Source organism: Schistocerca gregaria, chromosome 2 (genome assembly GCF_023897955.1).
Source record: "Schistocerca gregaria isolate iqSchGreg1 chromosome 2, iqSchGreg1.2, whole genome shotgun sequence".
In the NCBI taxonomy this organism is placed as follows: Eukaryota; Metazoa; Arthropoda; class Insecta; order Orthoptera; family Acrididae; genus Schistocerca; species Schistocerca gregaria.
The window spans coordinates 1,038,935,210-1,038,954,899 of NC_064921.1; the positions used below are offsets into that span (position 1 = coordinate 1,038,935,210).

A 19,690-nucleotide genomic window follows, 5' to 3' on the forward strand; every position below is an offset into this window, starting at 1 on the left:
GCGGTACGATAAACCGCAATCGCGATTGGCTACAATCAAAGTCGGAAACGTGATGGTACGCATTTCTCTTCCTTACACGAGGCATCACAACAACGTTTCACCAGGCAACGCCGGTCAACTGCTGTTTCTGTATGAGAAATCGGTTGGAAACTTTCCTCATGTCAGCACGTAGTAGGTGTCGCCACAGGCGTCAACCTTGTGTGAATCCTCTGAAAAGCTAATCATTTGCATGTCACAGCATGTTCTTCCATTCGGTTGAATTTCGCGTTTGTAGCACGTCATCTTCGTGGTATAGCAGTTTTAATGGCCAGTAGTGTGACTGTCAAGGAAACTTGATACGTTTTGCAGCTTCCGAGTTAATTAGCGTTGACGTTACTGTATCAGGCCATCTCGCAAATTCAAACAGAGCACCAGAAACGAAGTCGTCAAATGTGTACCGACCAAGAGAGCGATAAAAAATTTGACATGGGGCAGTAGTAACGGTCGGACCGGAGGACAAGGCTCAGCGGTCTATTGCGCTGTTGTCTGTACTATGATGACAACTATCACTAGCTGCATCTGGCGGGACTTTTCCGACCACTGTGTATATCCCTGCTATCACTATCGACGGATGTCAGTCCTTTGGAGTGTTCAAATACTCACGCTCCTCGCTTGTTAGTTTAAATAATATGTCAATACCGTGCTTTCTGATTGCTCTGCTGATGCGATCTGCGACTGTTTCTGAAAATGGGAATAAAACATTCCCATTAGTTGATTCTTTTTCATTAGTAGCTCCAGATCATTTATGGTGTCGTGCCCAGTGCTTTTCTTTGTCAGAGTAGCCGTTTCATGTGAAGACACTTCTTAAATGACCGAGCTCGTCCTCCAAGTACAGAGTCTCAAAGTTACTTTTAGCTAGATACGCGAATGTTTCGATTTATTTTCTGCTTGGATGGCGAATGCAATGTCCGTGAAGATACCGACTCGTGCGCGTTGGTTTTCTGTAGATTTTACCCCTAAAGTTCCGTTTTCTAAGTATCTATATATCCAAAAATATTTGAATTTCTGTCTCTTTTTCACAGTAAACTTTGTGTTGCAACTAATATCATTCAGTAAACTGTATGAATTAACCGTATGCATTGGTTTAATGACAAAAATGGCTCTGAGCACTATGGGAGTTAACTTCTGAGGTCATCTGTCCCCTAGAACTTAGAACTACTTAAACCTAACTAACCTAAGGACATCACACACATCCATGCCCGAAGCAGGATTCGAACCTGCGACGTGGACGGTCTCGCGTTCCAGACTGAAGCGCCTAGAACGTCTCGGCCACACCGGCCGGCCTTCATGACACCAAGAAAATATTAGATACAGGCTCCCAGGTAGGTGCCATTTTCCTTGACTTGCGGAATGCGTTCGATACAGTTCGGCACTGTCGCCTGATAAAACAAAGTACGAGCCTACGGAATATCAGACCAGCCGTGTGGCAGGATTGAAGAGTTTTTAGCAAACAGAACACAGCATGTTGTTCTCAATGGAGAGACGTCTACAGACTTTAAAGTAACCTCTGGCGTGCCATAGGGGAATGTTATGGGACCATTGCTTTTCACAATATATATAAATGACCTAGTAGATAGTGTCGGAAGTTCCATGTGGCTTTTCGCGGATAATGCTGTAGTATACAGAGAAGTTGCAGCATTAGAAAATTGTAGCGAAATGCAGGAAGATCTGCAGCGGATAGGCACTTGGTGCAGGGAGTGGCAACTGATCCTTAACATAGAGAAATGTAATGCATTGCGAATAAATAGAAAAAAGGATCCTTTATTGTACGATTATATGATAGCGGAACAAACACTGGTAGCAGTTACTTCTGTAAAGTATCTGAGAGTATGCATGCGGAACGATTTGAAGTGGAATGATCATACAAAATTAATTGTTGGTTAAGGCGGGTGCCAGGTTGAGATTCAATGGGAGAGTCCTTAGAAAATGTAGTGCATCAACAAAGGAGCTGGCTTACAAAACACTCGTTCGACCTATACTTGAGTATTGCTCATCAGTGTGGGATCCGTACCAGATCGGGTTGACAGAGGAGATAGAGAAGATCCAAACAAGAGCGGCACGTTTCGCCACAGGGTTATTTGGTAAGCATGATAGCGTTACGGAGATGTTTAGCAAACTCAGGTGGCAGACTCTGCAAGAGAGGCGCTGTGCATCGCGGTGTAGCTTGCTGTCCAGGTTTAGAGAGTGTGTGTTTCTGGATGAGGTAAGGCCCGAGGAGATCACGAATGCAAAATTAGAGAGATTCGAGCGCGCACGGAGGCTTTCCGGCAGTCGTTCTTCCCGCAAACCATACGCGACTGGAGCAGGAAAGGGAGGTAATGACAGTGGCACGTAAAGAGCCCTCCGCCACACACCGTTGGGTAGCTTGCGGAGTATCAATGTAGATGTAGATGTAGATGTGGTGTGTGTGCGCGAGTGTACGCCCGAGAAGGGCCGTAAATTTAAGTGATGACCTCCTGTTCACGAGCGCTGTTATGGATCTCCTTTATTCGCTCTCCCAGATAAACTTTTACGACCGCAGGACCGGTCAAAGGATTAAGTGATCAGTAAGCAGAACAAACGGAATCCATTTTGCCGCTATTTTTCCCCTGCCTCGGTAGGCAGTCCCGCGGCGCAGCGCAGACTCGACCAGGGGACGCTGCACGCTTCCCAGCTGGGCCGCTCGCCTGACGTATAATGGTGTCAGTGGGGGAAGCGACCGCGCCCGCGGTGGCATTGTATTTCGGCCAGAGCCATTTCACAGTTCCCATTCGGTCCGCCTCACAGTTAAATTAGATTTACATAATAGGCTCATTGTTCCAGCGGCTCAACTGAGCACCCAGTTAGGCCGCAGAGGAGGGCGTGGGGTGGGCCGGAGGGTGAGGGGGTTAGGGGGTGGCTGGTGCGTAGGGTGGGAACGCAGCCGCAGCGGCGGGGGTGGTGCACCGTGGCAGCCAGACCCGGCCCGGCGGTAGCTGGGTATCCGCGCTAACGAGGAATCGATCTGAAAATATTATGAGCGGTGTCTGCGCGGTGTGGCGCGGACGACCCCGGTTAATCACCGGCTTTAATCTGCGCAGTGACGGCGCGGTGGCTGGGGGGTGCAAAGCGGGACCGCCGTGGGGCGCGGGCAGGTTATGGAGAACGACTGCAGCCGCTCCGCTGAATGTGCACAGCGGGAGGTAATAAAGTTCAGCGGCAGTGAGCAAGGGGAAGGTCATGCTGGAGGGAATGACACACGTACACACACACGCTCACTCTGGGAGAAAGAGAAAGGGGGTAGAGTGGAGTGAGAGGGGAGGCAAGGGGGAAATAGCAGCGTTGAGAATTAGTTGGAGGCAACTCCGGGTTGCCTACTACCCGTACGTGTAAAGCAAGAGGTTCTCACGTGGTTTCCCTATATCGGAAAATGTAGAAACCTTTCCAGTCAATGGAGCAAATTAGTGGAAAGGAATTTTTGGATCCGACTTCAATTAAACGGTCTTCATTTCATCTTGGGATTTCAACGTTTCCATCCTAGACCTTAGGCGCATCTGAGACATATACATTCATTTATACAAGTACCGGGTGGTTATAATTAATCTGTGTATTCCGAATGCTGAAGTGAGGGCTGTATACATCCAAGGATGCTTAAACACCACTGATACGTTCAGTAACGGGATAGACGAGGATGATCCTCGATTTCGGACCCGATATCCAAGAATTTTTTTCAGTAAAATAACAAATTACAGGACTGACTTTCGGCCTTTGGTGTACGCCCTTAATATTGGAATATGTGTTTTCTTTAAGTACAGATATCTTATGCAGGGGACACTACACGATATTGACAGAAGGAGCTCCAAACGTCACAGTTTTCAACCAAGAACAAAATTTCAAAAACCACATAGAAACTGGTGAAATTGCCTAACGTAATATGTGGAAATATTTTTTGCAAAATTGTTTTAACAAAATCGGCAACGGCCTTGCCGCAGTGGGTACACCGGTTCCCGTCAGATCACCGAAGTTAAGTGCTGTCGGACGTGGCCGGCACTTTGATGGGTGACCATCCGGGCTCCCATGCGTTGTTGCCATTTATCGGGGTGCATTCAGACTCGTTCTGAGAGGCGGCGTCCTGCTTCAGGCGTCATTCCTCACATTTGATCCTACTTGGTTGATGAACATGCATGCAAGAGTCTCTTGTTTTATTTACTTTGTTTGTCGACTTGTCACTTGTTTTGCGTGCTTCTTGCATGAGTGATTATGGCGTAGCTTGAAGTAATGCAAATAACACATCTACATCTACATCTACATCCATACTCCGCAAGCCACCTGACGGTGTGTGGCGGAGGGTACCCTGAGTACCTCTATCGGTTCTCCCTTCTATTCCAGTCTCGTATTGTACGTGGAAAGAAGGATTGTCGGTATGCTTCTGTGTGGGCTCTAATCTCTCTGATTTTATCCTCATGGTCTCTTCGCGAGATATACGTAGGAGGGAGCAATATACTGCTTGACTCTTCGGTGAAGGTATGTTCCCGAAACTTTAACAAAAGCCCGTACCGAGCTACTGAGCGTCTCTCCTGCAGAGTCTTCCACTGGAGTTTATCTATCATCTCCGTAATGCTTTCGCAATTACTAAATGATCCTGTAACGAAGCGCGCTGCTCTCCGTTGGATCTTCTCTATCTCTTCTATCAACCCTACCTGGTGCGGATCCCACACTGCTGAGCAGTATTCAAGCATTGGGCGAACAAGCGTACTGTAACCTACTTGCTTTGTTGTCGGATTGCATTTCCTTAGGATTCTTCCAATGAATCTCAGTCTGGCATCTGCTTTACCGACGATCAACTTTATATGATCATTCCATTTTAAATCACTCCTAATGAGTACTCCCAGATAATTTATGGAATTAACTGCTTCCAGTTGCTGACCTGCTATTTTGTAGCTAAATGATAAGGGACCTATCATTCTATGTATTCGCATCACATTACACTTGTCTACATTGAGATTCAATTGCCATTCCGTGCACCATGCGTCAATTCGCTGCAGATCCTCCTGCATTTCAGTACAATTTTCCATTGTTGCAACCTCTCGATACACCACAGCATCATCTGCAAAAAGCCTCAGTGAACTCCCGATGTCATCCACCAGGACATTTATGTATATTGTGAATAGCAACGGTCCTATGACACTCCCCTGCAGCACACCTGAAATCACTCTTACTTCGGAAGACTTCTCTCCATTGAGAATGACATGCTGCGTTCTGTTATCTAGGAACTCCTCAATCCAATCACACAATTGATCTGATAGTCCGTATGCTCTTATTTTGTTCATTAAACGACTGTGGGGAACTGTGTCAAACGCCTTGCGGAAGTCAAGAAACACGGCATCTACCTGTGAACCCGTGTCTAAGGCCCTCTGAGTCTCGTGGACGAATAGCGCTTATGGAGTATGCTAAAAAAATAGTAGTTTCATTTTTCTGGCAGCACATGAAAATATGGCACTGTAGGCAATCAAAATATGAAATATTTCCGTTCTTTACGTCACTATGATGTTTATCGCTTGGCGATGCGTGTTGTGATGTGACTGTTGGTGTAAAGAGTTAAGAAGGTTTGAAATTTTCCGTGTGAAATGCAATGACTATTCACAAGAAAGAACGTCCACTGTCAGTAATGTTTTTTTTTTTTATCAAAACGGCGCAATAGTAAGGCGGCATTGTAGGAATATCGTCACAGCTGCGCAGAAACCCCATTCCAATAAATGGACTAAAGATTATGATCCAGAAATAAAAATTATGATCGAGAAATCTGAAGAAACTGGTGACAGGCGGTGCTGCAGGAAGCGAGAGGCGGTCCATACTGGAGCTGTAACTGACTGTGCAGCACGTGGCTCATATTCTGCACCCAGTGCTCGAACTGTGTCACGCAAATTCTTTCTCCCTCCAATACTCATAATGTGCACCAAATAAAGGCCCAATATAAGCCACAATGCCGTGACTTTCCCCTTCGTCTACATCTTCATCTACACAGATACTCTGCAAGCCACAGTAAGGTGCGTGGCGGAGGGAACCCTGTACCACGACTTGTCGTTTCCCCATCTGTTTCACTCCGAAATAGAGTGAGGGAAAAACGACTGTCTCTACGCCTCGGTACTCCTGTTTTCTCGAATCTTATCTTCGTGGTCCTTAGGCGCGAGGAGCGATGGTTGCAGCAGAACCGTTCTGCAGTCAGCTTCAAATGCCGGTTCTCTAAATTTTCTCAATAGTGTTTCCCAAAAAGGTCGCTGCCTTGCCTTTAGGTATTCCGATTTTAGTTCTCGAAGCATCTCCGTAACACTTACGTTTTGTTAGACCCTACCGGTAACAAATCTAGCAGCCCTCCTTTGAATTTCTTCTATGTCTTCCTTCAATACGATCTGGTACGAATTTCAGACACTCGAGCAGTGCTCAAGAATAGGTCCCATACGTAGTCTCCTATACAGGTGAACCACTCTTTCCTAAAATTCTTCCCATAAATCGATGCTTTGACTTTGCTCTCATAGTTCTCACATGCTCTTTCCACCTCATATCGTTTTGCAATATTACGCTCAGATATTCAAACGACCTGATTGTGTCAAGCTGGACATTAGTTATACCGTGTCCGAACATTATAGGCCATGTTCTTCCTCCTAATCTGCATGAACTTATATTTTTCTACATTATGGGCAAGCTGCAATTCATCACAGCGACGGTAAATTTTCTCTAAGTCGTCTTGTATCTCCCTATCTTGTACCTTCTTACAGTCACTCAACTTCGAGATGTTATCGTACACCTCGGCATCACCAGCGAACAACCGCAGACTGCTGCCCACCCTGTCCGGCAAATCATTTATGTGTACAGAAAATAAAAGAGGTCATATCACACTTGCCTGGGCCACCCTTGTCCCTGATGAACACTCGACGTCGAGAATAACATACTGGGTTCTATTATTTAAGAAGTCTTCGAGCCACTCACATATCTGTGAACTTATTCCATATGCTCGTACCTAGGTTAACAACCTGCAATGGGACACTGTGCCAAATGCCTTCCAGAAACCTAGAAATATGGAATGTGCCTGTTGTCCATCATCCATAGTTATCAGTACATCATGTGGGAATATGGCAAGCTGAGTGTCGCACGAGCGAAGCTTTAGAAACTGCCAAATGTAGCTGGAAGAGGTAGAAGGCACCGTATTAAGAGTCGTCCGAGATTCACAGGTGATTTATTGATTCCAACTACAGTGCCGTGTTCCTCTCAGTCTGTGTCACCAGGTCCCGCAATGCTGAGGACACCACTTTGACGGCCCTGAGGCCTCTGTTCTACTTCGCAACTGTTAGTATGCGTAACTCACTGCAGTCTGGCCCCACCTGGCTGTAACTTGTGCTCAGAATGCTGCAAAAATCTAACTTTCCCTATCCTAAACGGTGATGACGCTACAATGCTGATTCGTGGGCTTAAGCTTCTTAGCCTCAAGAAAATTACTATATTCGAACTGAGAATATGTGTTCAAAGATTCTGAGGCAAACAAAAGTTAGAGATGTTGTTCTTTAATTTTGCGGGTCCGTTCCTTAACCGTTCTTATTTATTGGAGTCATCTGCGGTTTTTTACAGTCGTTTGGGACTTTGTGTGTGGAGAGAGATTCACGATAAACGCAAGCTAGGGAAGGGGCAAATGCCGTAGAGTACTCTCTGTAAAATCCAATTGGGATTCCGTCCAGACATGGTGATTTATTTGTTTTCAAATTTTAAAATTGCTTCTCTGCACCAGGTATGCTTATTTCTATACAGAATTCTGTCCGATGATCAAATGACGGTATGTTTGTACGGTTTTCCTGGATGAACAATTTATTGAACGTGAAATGTAAAACTTCGGCTTTCGTTTCGCTATTTTCAACTGTCACACCAGACTCGTCAACAAGGGACTGAATACGACTAGAATTTTCTCGGGTTCTCTGCCAGATCTTTTAATAACGTGTGACGGTGGTAGTTGTTGTATGCGTCGTGCATAAATCTTTTTACAGACACACGAATCTCCACTAACCTTCACTTGTCGTCGTTTGTGCGTCCCCTTTTGAAACTAGAGTGCAACAGTCTCTGCTTCCTCACATCTTACGAAATTCACTATTAAACCATAGTGGATTTTTTTCCATCCTTTATCCACATACTACACACGCAACTCTCTAAAGCACGATTTAAAATCTGCTTAAGCTTTGCCCATAATTCGCCTACATCCATCTTACTAGTACTAACTGATGCCAATTCACTGTCTAAGTCAGAGATTAACAACTGTTTATCTGCTCTGTCTTACAAAAACATTCTCCTAGCCTTCTTGACTGATTTATTAACATCGGTAATAATAGTTGCTGTAATGACATCACGAATGCTAATACCCATTCCTATACTGACAGTGTCGATAAGGCCTTGGCTATTTGTAGCTGCAACGTCTAAGATATACTCCTGGAAATTGAAATAAGAACACCGTGAATTCATTGTCCCAGAAAGGGGAAACTTTATTGACACATTCCTGGGGTCAGATACATCACATGATCACACTGAGAGAACCACAGGCAAATAGACACAGGCAACAGAGCATGCACAATGTCGGCAATAGTACAGTGTATATCCACCTTTCGCAGCAATGCAGGCTGCTATTCTCCCATGGAGACGATCGTAGAGATGCTGGATGTTGTCCTGTGGAACGGCTTGCCATGCCATTTCCACCTGGCGCCTCAGTTGGACCAGCGTTCGTGCTGGACGTGCAGACCGCGTGAGACGACGCTTCATCCAGTCCCAAACATGCTCAATGGGGAACAGATCCGGAGATCTTGCTGGCCAGGGTAGTTGACTTACACCTTCTAGAGCACGTTGGGTGGCACCGGATACATGCGGACGTGCATTGTCCTGTTGGAACAGCATATTCCCTTGCCGGTCTAGGAATGGTAGAACGATGGGTTTGGATGTACCGTGCACTATTCAGTGTCCCCTCGACGATCACCAGAGGTGTACGGCCAGTGTAGGAGATGGCTCCCCACACCATGATGCCGGGTGTTGGCCCTGTGTGCCTCGGTCGTATGCAGTCCTGATTGTGGCGCTCACCTGCACGGCGCCAAACACGCATACGACCATCATTGGCACCAAGGCAGAAGTGACTCTCATCGCTGAAGATGACACGTCTCCATTCGTCCCTCCATTCACGCCTGTCGCGACACCACTGGAGGCGGGCTGCACGATGTTGGGGCGTGAGCGGAAGACGGCCTAACGGTGTGCGGGACCGTAGCCCAGCTTCATGGAGACGGTTGCGAATGGTCCTCGCCGATACCCCAGGAGCAACAGTGTCCCTAATTTGCTGGGAAGTGGCGGTGCGGTCCCCTACGGCACTGCGTAGGATCCTACGGTCTTGGCGTGCATCCGTGCGTCGCTGCGGTCCGGTCCCAGGTCGACGGGCACGTGCACCTTCCGCCGACCACTAGCGACAACATCGATGTACTGTGGAGACCTTACGCCCCACGTGTTGAGCAATTCGGCGGTACGTCCATCCGGCCTCCCGCATGCCCGCTATACGCCCTCGCTCAAAGTCCGTCAACTGCACATACGGTTCACGTCGACGCTGCCGCGGCATGCTACCAGTGTTAAAGTCTGCGCTGGAGCTCCGTATTCCACGGCAAACTGGCTGACACTGACGGCGGCGGTGCACAAATGCTGCGCAGCTAGCGCCATTCGACGGCCAACACCGCGGTTCCTGGTGTGTCCGCTGTGCCGTGCGTGTGATCATTGCTTGTACAGCCCTCTCGCAGTGTCCGGAGCAAGTATGGTGGGTCTGACACACCGGTGCCAATGTGTTCTTTTTTCCATTTCCAGGAGTGTATTTCCAGGAGTGTATTTCCATTGCGTGTCGGCTGTCGAGCTGGCTGCTCAAGACAGTTTTCAGAAAACATGTTCAAAAGTATTTCGCATGACTGTCTGTCTGGATCCGGCCTACAATGAGTCCATAGATGTCCCAGTCTACATTCGGCAGGTTAAACTCGCCTGCAGCTAGTACTGCGTGTTCTGAATACTTACACACTACTGACCGTAGACTTTTTTTGAATAACTCTACACCTGCCACAATGGAATAGGGCGACAAGTAAAAACATCCAACAATTGACTTCGCCAGACCTCTTATACGCGGCCAGACGACCACTGTCACAGCAGTGAACTTCTACCTCAATAGAGGTAGAATTTTTGCCAACTGCCATGAAAACTCCCCCTCCTATGACCTCCAGTCTGTATTTCCGATATACGTTCCACGACTCGCTAAATATTTCGGAGCTTTCGACTTAGTCCCAAGAATAATTTGAGCGCGAGAACTTCCCTGGAGGGCAGGCAGTAAATTCGGGAACTTTAATACAAATACCGAGGCAGTTTACTGATACAACTGTGTGTCTTTATTCTGAACGCCGTTTGACTTCTCTTGCTGTGAATCGACTGGTGAAAGTTCATCAGAGCACCTCAAATTACCGCCTAACCTAAAAAAAGACATGTGTACTCCACAGATACTATGCTATCCGTGTAGCTGTTTCATTCGTGTAGTGCACAAGTGACCTATCAAGATGAGTCCTACAAATCCCCACACGATAACGCAGGTCCAGAAATCTGCAGCCAGCACCGTCACAGAGTCGAGGAAGAGCTTGATTGAGACCCTCCACTCGGTCCAAACCAAAGCACCCCGATCAGCTCTGGGAACGATGCTGCAAATTTCGAGCTCTGTTTGCACGCTGTGAACGGGGCCAGCAGTCTTCGCCACCTCGGGCAGCCGCATGTACGAACTGAGCATCGCCTCAGAGCTCATGCGACAGGCGTCGTTGGTGCCGACCTGAACCACAACTTGCAGACGACTGAACGCTACACCCCCTATAGCAAGGCCACCTCCACATCTCGGATGAGTTCCCCCGACAGACATACCGAGTGCACATTGGCTTTCTCTCCAGTCCTGAACGCTCTCTACCTAAGAGGCTCCTAACACGCCTAACGCTGGGGGTTACCAGTAAACCCATGCCCCCATGTGCCTGCTCGGACCCTGCTGAGGCAGCAGGCACCTGTCCACTACACAGAGCGAATGGGCGAGGCCAGGCGGCCAGTCTCCACATTTGCCCTCCGCCTCCAGCGACACGAACGCGTAGCCACCCACACACTCACCCTGCTGTGAGGGCGGATCCACAGCGTCATCAGCACCAGCAGGTGTCTCAGAAGCAGAGCCTGTGGGCAAAACAAATGACACCTGAGATGTCCCATGCCAACGTAACACGACATGGCCGACAGTTGCCTGCAGCTTATGAGGTGTAATCAGATTAAACAGGCACGAGACTCCACTGCCAGTCACCAGATTCGAACGTGGGACCTCTATCGCGAGGATAGTGGGTGTGTGATCATGGACGGCTCCTGATGACAAAATAACAACATTTCTTTGTCAACTGCAATTCACTGGTTGTTGGTTCTCTGGGCGAGGTTGCTGAGTCGGGAAATCATACTGAGGCCCTGTTGTAACTTACCAGAACCACCCTTATCATGCATCTGATCGTTCCTCCCACTTTCCTGCACCAGTACCACATTCTGACTGCTTACAGCGCGTATTATCACATGGTTGCAGAAAGTGGAACTATTGTTTTTTTCCGCATGCTCGGTGAGCTCACCGATTAATGAACATTGTATATAGGCTGTACTGCAGCACTCAGAACACCCAGCGTGTATGTATGTTCCACATCTCATCCTAAATCATTGGATCGATTTTAAACCAACTTCATACACATTTCACTTTTTGTCTGGAAAGAACCACTATGGGAGTAAGAGCCATCACCTCTTAAAGGGTTAGCGGCTATGGAGACTGGAAAAGGAGCGTAATGCACTGCGCGCAATTAAACAGACTTTATTCATCAATTGTTTGCAAATCAGAGCACTTAACTGCTTGTAACGAACTTTACAAATAATCTCAAACGTTTAGGAAAATTTTATTGCTTACGCTAGCCACTAAAGTATGAAAAGAAAACAGTTTATGGCTTACTACGTTTTCGCTGTTCCTGCAGTAAAACTGCCTCATTAGGCATCACGTTTTAATTTACTACTTCTTTACTACTAACTTTGTTCGGAACATATTTTGCAGATATTATCCACATATACCACTGAATGTACCTAAGAACTAAACCCTGGTACCACATGTACTTCAGGAGATACAACGTCATAAGCGATGAAATACATGAAAAATTAGGTTTACCTAAAACGGAGCGCACATTACTCAGCCTATAATCGACCAGTTTTTGATAATGACAGCACTTTTAATTGAATACATGCTTCATTAAAAATGGTTCAAATGGCTCTGGGCACTATGGCACTTAACATCTATGGTCATCAGTCCACTAGAACTACTTAAACCTAACTAACCTAAGGACATCACACAACACCCAGCCATCACGAGGCAGAGAAAATCCCTGACCACGCCGGGAATCGAACCCGGGAATCCGGGCGTGGGAAGCGAGAACGCTATCGCACGACCACGAGATGCGGGCTACATACATGCTTCATGTTAAGTATTTAACTTATCTGTACAGTAACCAGAAAATTGAAGCCGATTAAACAGGCGAATTCACTTCTTTATGAAACCTGGGTTTACTGGTTAATTATTATCCGGAAAGAAGCAATGTTGGGTTAAGAACCATAGAAGCATTAGAAGGAGGTGACATTAAAGCATAGTTCAGAAAAACCTGGAGCAATTTCAAACCAAATTTCTTAGATTCATGACTAAATATTTGCAAAAAATGCCGTGGGAGTAAGATTTTCCACTATTACTAGGGGTGGGAGTGTGTATGAGAAAGCATTTTTAAAAAGCTCAAAAACGACCGATTTTGATTTACTTCCTAAATGTAGTCGACTCAGAGAATTTCTGAAATTATGAAGTGCAGTTTTACCCTTATTTGTACTGTTCAGTGTGTCAACCAGGTCGCGAGAATGACTAATGCAGCATGTCAATAATTTGGGAACCTAAGATCAGTTCACACAGCTGAATATCAAAGTTAAATTGAACATCGTGTCAGGAGCCTAACGGAGTGAAACAGGAGTGAATCAGACATATATATGTCACGTACACAAATGTTCAACACCTCCTCCTAAGTCCCTGCGAATGATCCTGCTCTTTGGCCACAAATAATACCCGATAAAATAAGATAATTCTCAAAATAAAATGGACCAATTCAGATGAAAATACCTTCATATCCTGCTGACAGCATCAGTAAGTCCTTTATCGAGACGTATTATGGTAAGAAGTTACATAGTAACGCAATTCTTCGTTGTGATTGGCTTATTTATTCAAAATCTGGAGATTCGACATTTTTCTCACACAGTAAGCTTTTTAGTATAAATAGCACTGGGTTTAATGATTAGTTTTAAGGACTGGAGACATTTGTCGAGAAATTTACAGGGGCATAAAAAGAGTTCACATCACACACTTTCTTTAAAAAAGATTTAGATCTAAAAATGACTTACTAAAAGGAAATTTCAGAAGGCGAAAAACATTTCCAGAATTTAATATAATAAAAAACTATTTCAGATCGCCCATGCCTAAGATAGTACAAAAAATTGGCCATCATAAGACTCGAATCGACAGTAGATTTCAAAACGATATCATTAAAAGTTTGTCGAGTTAAAAACCAGTAAAGCTGAACTCGAGGTTTGAAAATGTACCTAATAATATTTTAGAGTAAGTACTAAATAAAAAATGGAACATAAAAATTATATTTTCTTGGTTTTTCCCTTTTCTTAGCATAGGCGACTGAGGGACACAGGCTGATTTTCTCACCCAGGCGCCCAGTATAGCCAAGACGGCATTGGTCACACCTGCAGTATATCAAAAAACGCGGTATTTGGTTTGGAAGTACGACAAACTAATTTTGTGAAAATAATTTCCAGGTCAAGATAACCTTTATAACTGTTAAGTACCCATTCCATATAGACAGTGCGAAATAACGTTTTACTGGTGAAAAAAATGTGACTAAAAGCAGTTTGGTGACTTCACAACTCTTGCGATTATCCCGGAACTATTGCATTTGTTTTCTATCTCAGTTAGAACTGCATTTACGTCTTGGTTCAGATATAGCGTGCCTTTTTTACGTACATAAGTACAGTAACTTTGAACCTCTGGATCTCGGCAACGGATAATAATATAGAAAAAAGTTTCAAGCTCTCCATAGACTATCATCTTAACAAGATATCGTAAAAATCTTGATGATTTGCCAGGATTAGAAATTATTGAGGTAGTAATACCCACAACTGGTACTTTTAGTATCTAAAAATCACGGTTTTCCAAGATTTTCTCAGGAACCGCACATGTTGCTATTATACGCCGCCTAAGGCAGATCTAGACTATTAAACCAGCCTAGTCCTCCAATGTGGGGTGTCGGAAATCCCTAGACAACTTTCAAACAAATCGTATTAATGAGTTTTATTACAAAAAGTAAGTGACAAATGACAATACTTAATTTTGACGATTACAGAAAAGTGTCACAAGCAAAGAGCGACATGCAAAAAAAGCAATGTTCTGCAGTATAAGTAGTTCCCAAGGCCTTGTTACATAGATTGTACAAGCAATGTAACTAGTATCGATGCTGCTATAGAACTCAATAATCTTGAAGCTACTCATCCGCTGAGCCGCGATCAGTCGGGTGTGGCGCATATGTCCTTTTCGCATGGGGGGCCGCTGTTGTACCGTTGTCGTCCTGGAACGGGGTGGGTTGGCGTGCGATTGGCTCACGTCTTCTCATAGCCATCTCTTCTCTGTCAGTCCCGATTGGGAAGCCGGTGCTTGACTTTACGCTGTAACATAGACCGCACTTTATTTTAATTACCTAACCGACTTGCTCACTATTCCTGGGCTGTAGGAAGTGTGCAATACTTAAATTTTGACCCTGTGTAGTATTTCCGTTCTTCCGATAGGTGTACAAATGGTCGCTGGACCATGGGCTATTCGAAACGATTGGCTCCTTATCTGTGCGATTAACAGAGAACCCGAGATATGACCCCTTGAAAAATCACGTTTTCGTGAGCGGCATTTTGGTACGTTTAAATATGAGTAAACCGTAGAATCGTGTCTTGTAAACAATGCATACACCCCTTAAACAAAGTTGACATCGTTTTACAAAATAATGTGGAAAAAAGATGCTAATTAAATATAAACTGACATTAAAATGTGGAAGGCAACCTACACTTCAGTCTAAAACGAAATACAGTTTTACATACTTGGTACCGCAAGTAATGTATTGCGTACTAGCATTTATGTTGCCATTCAGTGTCACACAGACACACAACTCTAAATGCGACGATATATCTTCTTCTACAGCGCTGAAATATCAAGTTTTCAAAATAATTATCTGGCAAGATGTGGTTTATTTTGACAACACAGATACATCAGTGTGACAGCTTTCAGAAACGATGTAGCAGATGTTTACCGCTTTCCTGCAGGATATACACAGTAAAGATACAGAACAGAATAAATGGCACACTAAATTTGCTGTTACCATTTGCAGGAAAATATCCACGAGAGAGTTTGAAAATTCACAAATGTGCGCAAAGAAAGCAGTTATTTGGGTTATGTACAGTATCTGAATAAAAATATCCGGACTACCAATAGTAGACATTAATACAGCGCGTGTCCACTCATCTCCATTATGACGGCTTGAACTCTATGAGATGCCTCAATGTCTATAGGGGAAAGTCAGCCCCTCTTCCTCGAGAGAGGAAACCAGCCAAGATAATGAAATCCATTGGCATCAGGTTGTGAGTCTGGGCAGGACAGTCCATTTCGTTAATGTTACTCTTCACAAAGCACTGCCTCACAGATGCTGCGTTATGACAGAGTGCACTGTGGTGACAATACTACACTACTGGCCATTACAAATGCTGCTGAAACGTAGGGTTTCGCGGGGATCGAATGAAGGGTAGAGGCACGGGTCGTAACACATCTGAAATGTAACATCCACAGTTCAAAATGCCGTCCAGGCGAACGAGAGATGACTGAGACGTGTAACGAATGGCACCCCCATACCATCAAGCCGGGTGATACGCCAGTATGGCGATGACGAATACACGCTTCCAATGTGCGCTCACCGCGATGTCGCCAAACACGGATGGGACCATCATGATGCTGTAAACACAACCTGGATTCATCCGAAAAAATTACGTTTTGCCATTCGTGCACCCAGGTTCGTCGTTGAGTACCCCATCGCATGCGCTCCTGTCTATGATGCAGCGTCAAGAGTAACCGCAGCCATGGTCTAAGAGCTGATAGTCCATGCTGCAAACGCCATCGAACAGTTTGTGCAGATGATTGTTGTCTTTCAAACGTCCCAATCTGTTGACTCAGGGATCGAGACGAGGCTGCACGATCCGTTACAGCCATGCGGATAAGATGCCTGTCATCTCGACTGCTAGTGGTACGAGGCCATTGGGATCCATCACGGCGTTCCGTATTACCCTCCTGAACCCATCGATTCCATATTCTGCTAACAATCATTGGATCTCGACCAACGCGAGTAGCAATGTCGCGATACGATGTACCGCAATCGCGATAGGCTACAATCCGACCTTTATCAAAGTCGGAAACGTGATGGTACGCATTTCTTCTCCTTACACGAGGGATCACAACAACGTTTCACCAGGCAACGCCGGTCAACTGCTGTTTGTGTATGAGAAATCGGTTGGGAACTTTCCTCATTTCAGCACGTTGTAGGTATCGCCACCGGCGTCAACCTTGTGTGAATGCTCTAAAAAGCTAATCATTTGCATGTCACCGCATCTTCTTCCTGTCTGTTAAATTTCTCGTCTGTATCATATCATCTTCTTGGTTTAGCAATTTTAATGGTCAGTAGTGTATCATTGTCTCCGAACTGTTCTCCCAATCTGTGCAGTACACAGTACTACAAAATGTGTTCACATCCTTCCATCTTTAGCGTTTTGTTAAGCGCAATAAGGGTAAACCACAAAAAAGACATCCATACCGTAACACCAACTGCTCCGTAATTCACTTTTGGCGGTATTACACATGAGGGCACTTTACGTTCTCCGGGTATTCACCAAACCTAAACCCTTCCGCCACACTGCCACAGGGCAGTCCAAATCACTCGTTTCCAGTCATCACGCTGTACAGTTGCACCTTTCGTTACACCATCTCAAGCGTTGCCCTACAGAAATGTTTGCCTTATAAGCAAGCTCCTCGACGATTTTACGCCATTCTGTTTAACTTACTAAGCACAGTAGTGCAAATCTGAATCTTTGTATGTGCTACAAAAAGTTCAGTCATAAATGATTCTTTGAACTAGTTTGATGAGATTTTTTACAGCCAAGGTGTGCAATGATCGACAGTTCCTGACCGTCAGTACAAATGTTTGCCTGTTTCTTGGTTTACCTGTGTTTACTTCTCCGCGTTTCCAATTTACAGTCACAACGCCAACAGTCGACTTGGCAGCGGTAGAAGGATTGTAATTCACTGATGGATCTGTTACTGAGTGACATCCAATGACAAGTCTACATTCTGAGTCACTGAGCTCTCCTGACCGACCAACTATTCTGTCACTGCTTCTCCACTGACCACGGAGTACACCAGAGCTCCTTTTATACTGGCGGGTCGGCCTCTCGTGACAGCTAGCGGTCAAAGTCGAATTACAAAGGGCTGTCCTGATCCTTTATATCAGTTTGTTCGCTGTTTCAGTTAATGACGTACAGACATCGAAACAGTTTACCCAACTACAGCAAGGTTCCCAGGTAGATGCCAAGTTTCTTGACTTCCGCAAGGCGTTTGATACAGTTCCCCACAGTCGTTTAATGAACAAAGTAAGAGCATATGGACTATCACATCAATTGTGTGATTTTATTGAAGAGTTCCTAGATAACAGAACGCAGCACGTCATTCTCAATGGAGAGAGGTCCTCCGAAGTAAGAGTAATATCAGATGTGCGGCACGGGAGTGTCGTAGGACCGTTGCTATTCACAATATATATAAATGACCTTGTGGATGACATCGGAAGTTCACTGAGGCTTTTTGCGGATGATGCTGTGGTTTATCGAGAGGTTGCAACAATGGAAAATTGTACTGAAGTGCAGGAGGATCTGCAGCGAATTGACGCATGGTGCAGGGAATGGCAATTGAATCTCAATGTAGACAAGTGTAATGTGCTGCGAATACATAGAAACGAAGATCCCTTATCAATTAGCTACAATATATCAGGTCAACAACTGGAAGCAGTTAGTTCCATAAGTTTTCTTGGAGTGGGCATTAGGAGTGATTTAAAATGGAATGACCATAAAAAATTAATCGTCGGCAAAGCAAATGCTAGACTGAGATTCATTGGAAGAATCCTAAGGAAATGCACTCCGAAAACAAAGGATGTAGGTTACAGTGCACTTGTTCGCCCACTGCTTGAATACTGCTCACCGGTGTGGGATCCGTACCAAATAGGGTTGATAGAAGAGATGATCCAACGGAGGGCAGCGCGCTTCGTTACAGGATCATTTAGTAATCGCGAAAGCGTTACGGACATGACAGATAAACTCCAGTGGAAGACTCTGTAAGAGAGACGATCAGTAGCTCGGTACGGGCTTTTGGTGAAGTTTCGAGAACATGCCTTCACCAAGGAGTCAACCAGTATATTGCTCCCTCCTACGTATATCTCGCGAAGAGATCATAATATCACAGAAATTAGAGCCCACACACAGGCATACCGACAATCTTTCTTTCTGTTGTGTTCTGCAACAGTTTATTGAACGTAACTTCTTCTATAATACAATAGCTGGCTGGACAATAGATGTAGACGTTCGTCGATCTAGCGGGAGATGTGGTTCCTCTCGGTCGGCTGGTACTTCGATCGGCGGTGCAGTACATAGGCTTCGGTGCTATCTTCTCGGAGAATCTGCTACAGCGGTTGCCATTAGCAGCGGACGAGGACTGGTGTGCCTTCGACCGGCCGGGTCCCTTATAGTGAGCTGGAGCCAATAGAAACCCGGCGTAGGAATGCGTGCCCGGATATGTCGCGGCGACCTCTGCAAGGAAAGGTTCATATAAATCGACTGGAATCTTCGGCATGTTTACCTGATGTCTTCGCCTGTTTGGCTGTTGGTTCCGTTCCCTCATAACGTGGCTGTTATGCGGTGCTGCCTGCCATTTAGGGGAACCCGATGGCAGACAGTACACTTTCCACGAACAATACGAGAGTGGAATAGAAGGGAGAACCGATAGAGCTACTCAGTGTACCCTCCGCCACACACCGTCAGGTGACTTGCGGAGTACGGATGTAGATGTAGGTGGCCACTGCAAAGCATCACTATTAGCTGGCCGACGGAAGTTATCTGCTCAGAGACCACAGATCTACATCCAGGTAGTATAGAGATCACTAGCAGTGATAATTGTCTGCAGTAAGCAATCGTAAGTAAACGTCGTACAGTTTCTGATGATGTAATGTTACGGAAGGTACAGGTTCCATTCACCACAACGTACCCAAATTCTGATCTTTCCCACATAAATTCCCAGCGTCAAGAATTAGCTCCAAGGAAGACATTTCCCCCTCTTTTCACGAAGTTTCGTAAATCATTCAGTTCAGTCTTTGCTGTTTACAGCTGTGAATGCAGTACAAAGGGCGGTCCGGTGCGAGAGTAGTTAAGAGTTAAC

General features: G+C 45.4%; 1 protein-coding gene and 1 pseudogene across 1 annotated transcript in view; both read left to right on the plus strand.

The window, feature by feature from the left end:
- The window catches only part of LOC126336093 (mucin-19-like), a 749,219-nt gene that overhangs the window by 566,768 nt on the left and 162,761 nt on the right, over positions 1-19,690 (plus strand). The window lies entirely within an intron of this gene.
- LOC126337136 (5S ribosomal RNA) lies at positions 3,971-4,088 on the plus strand (annotated as a pseudogene).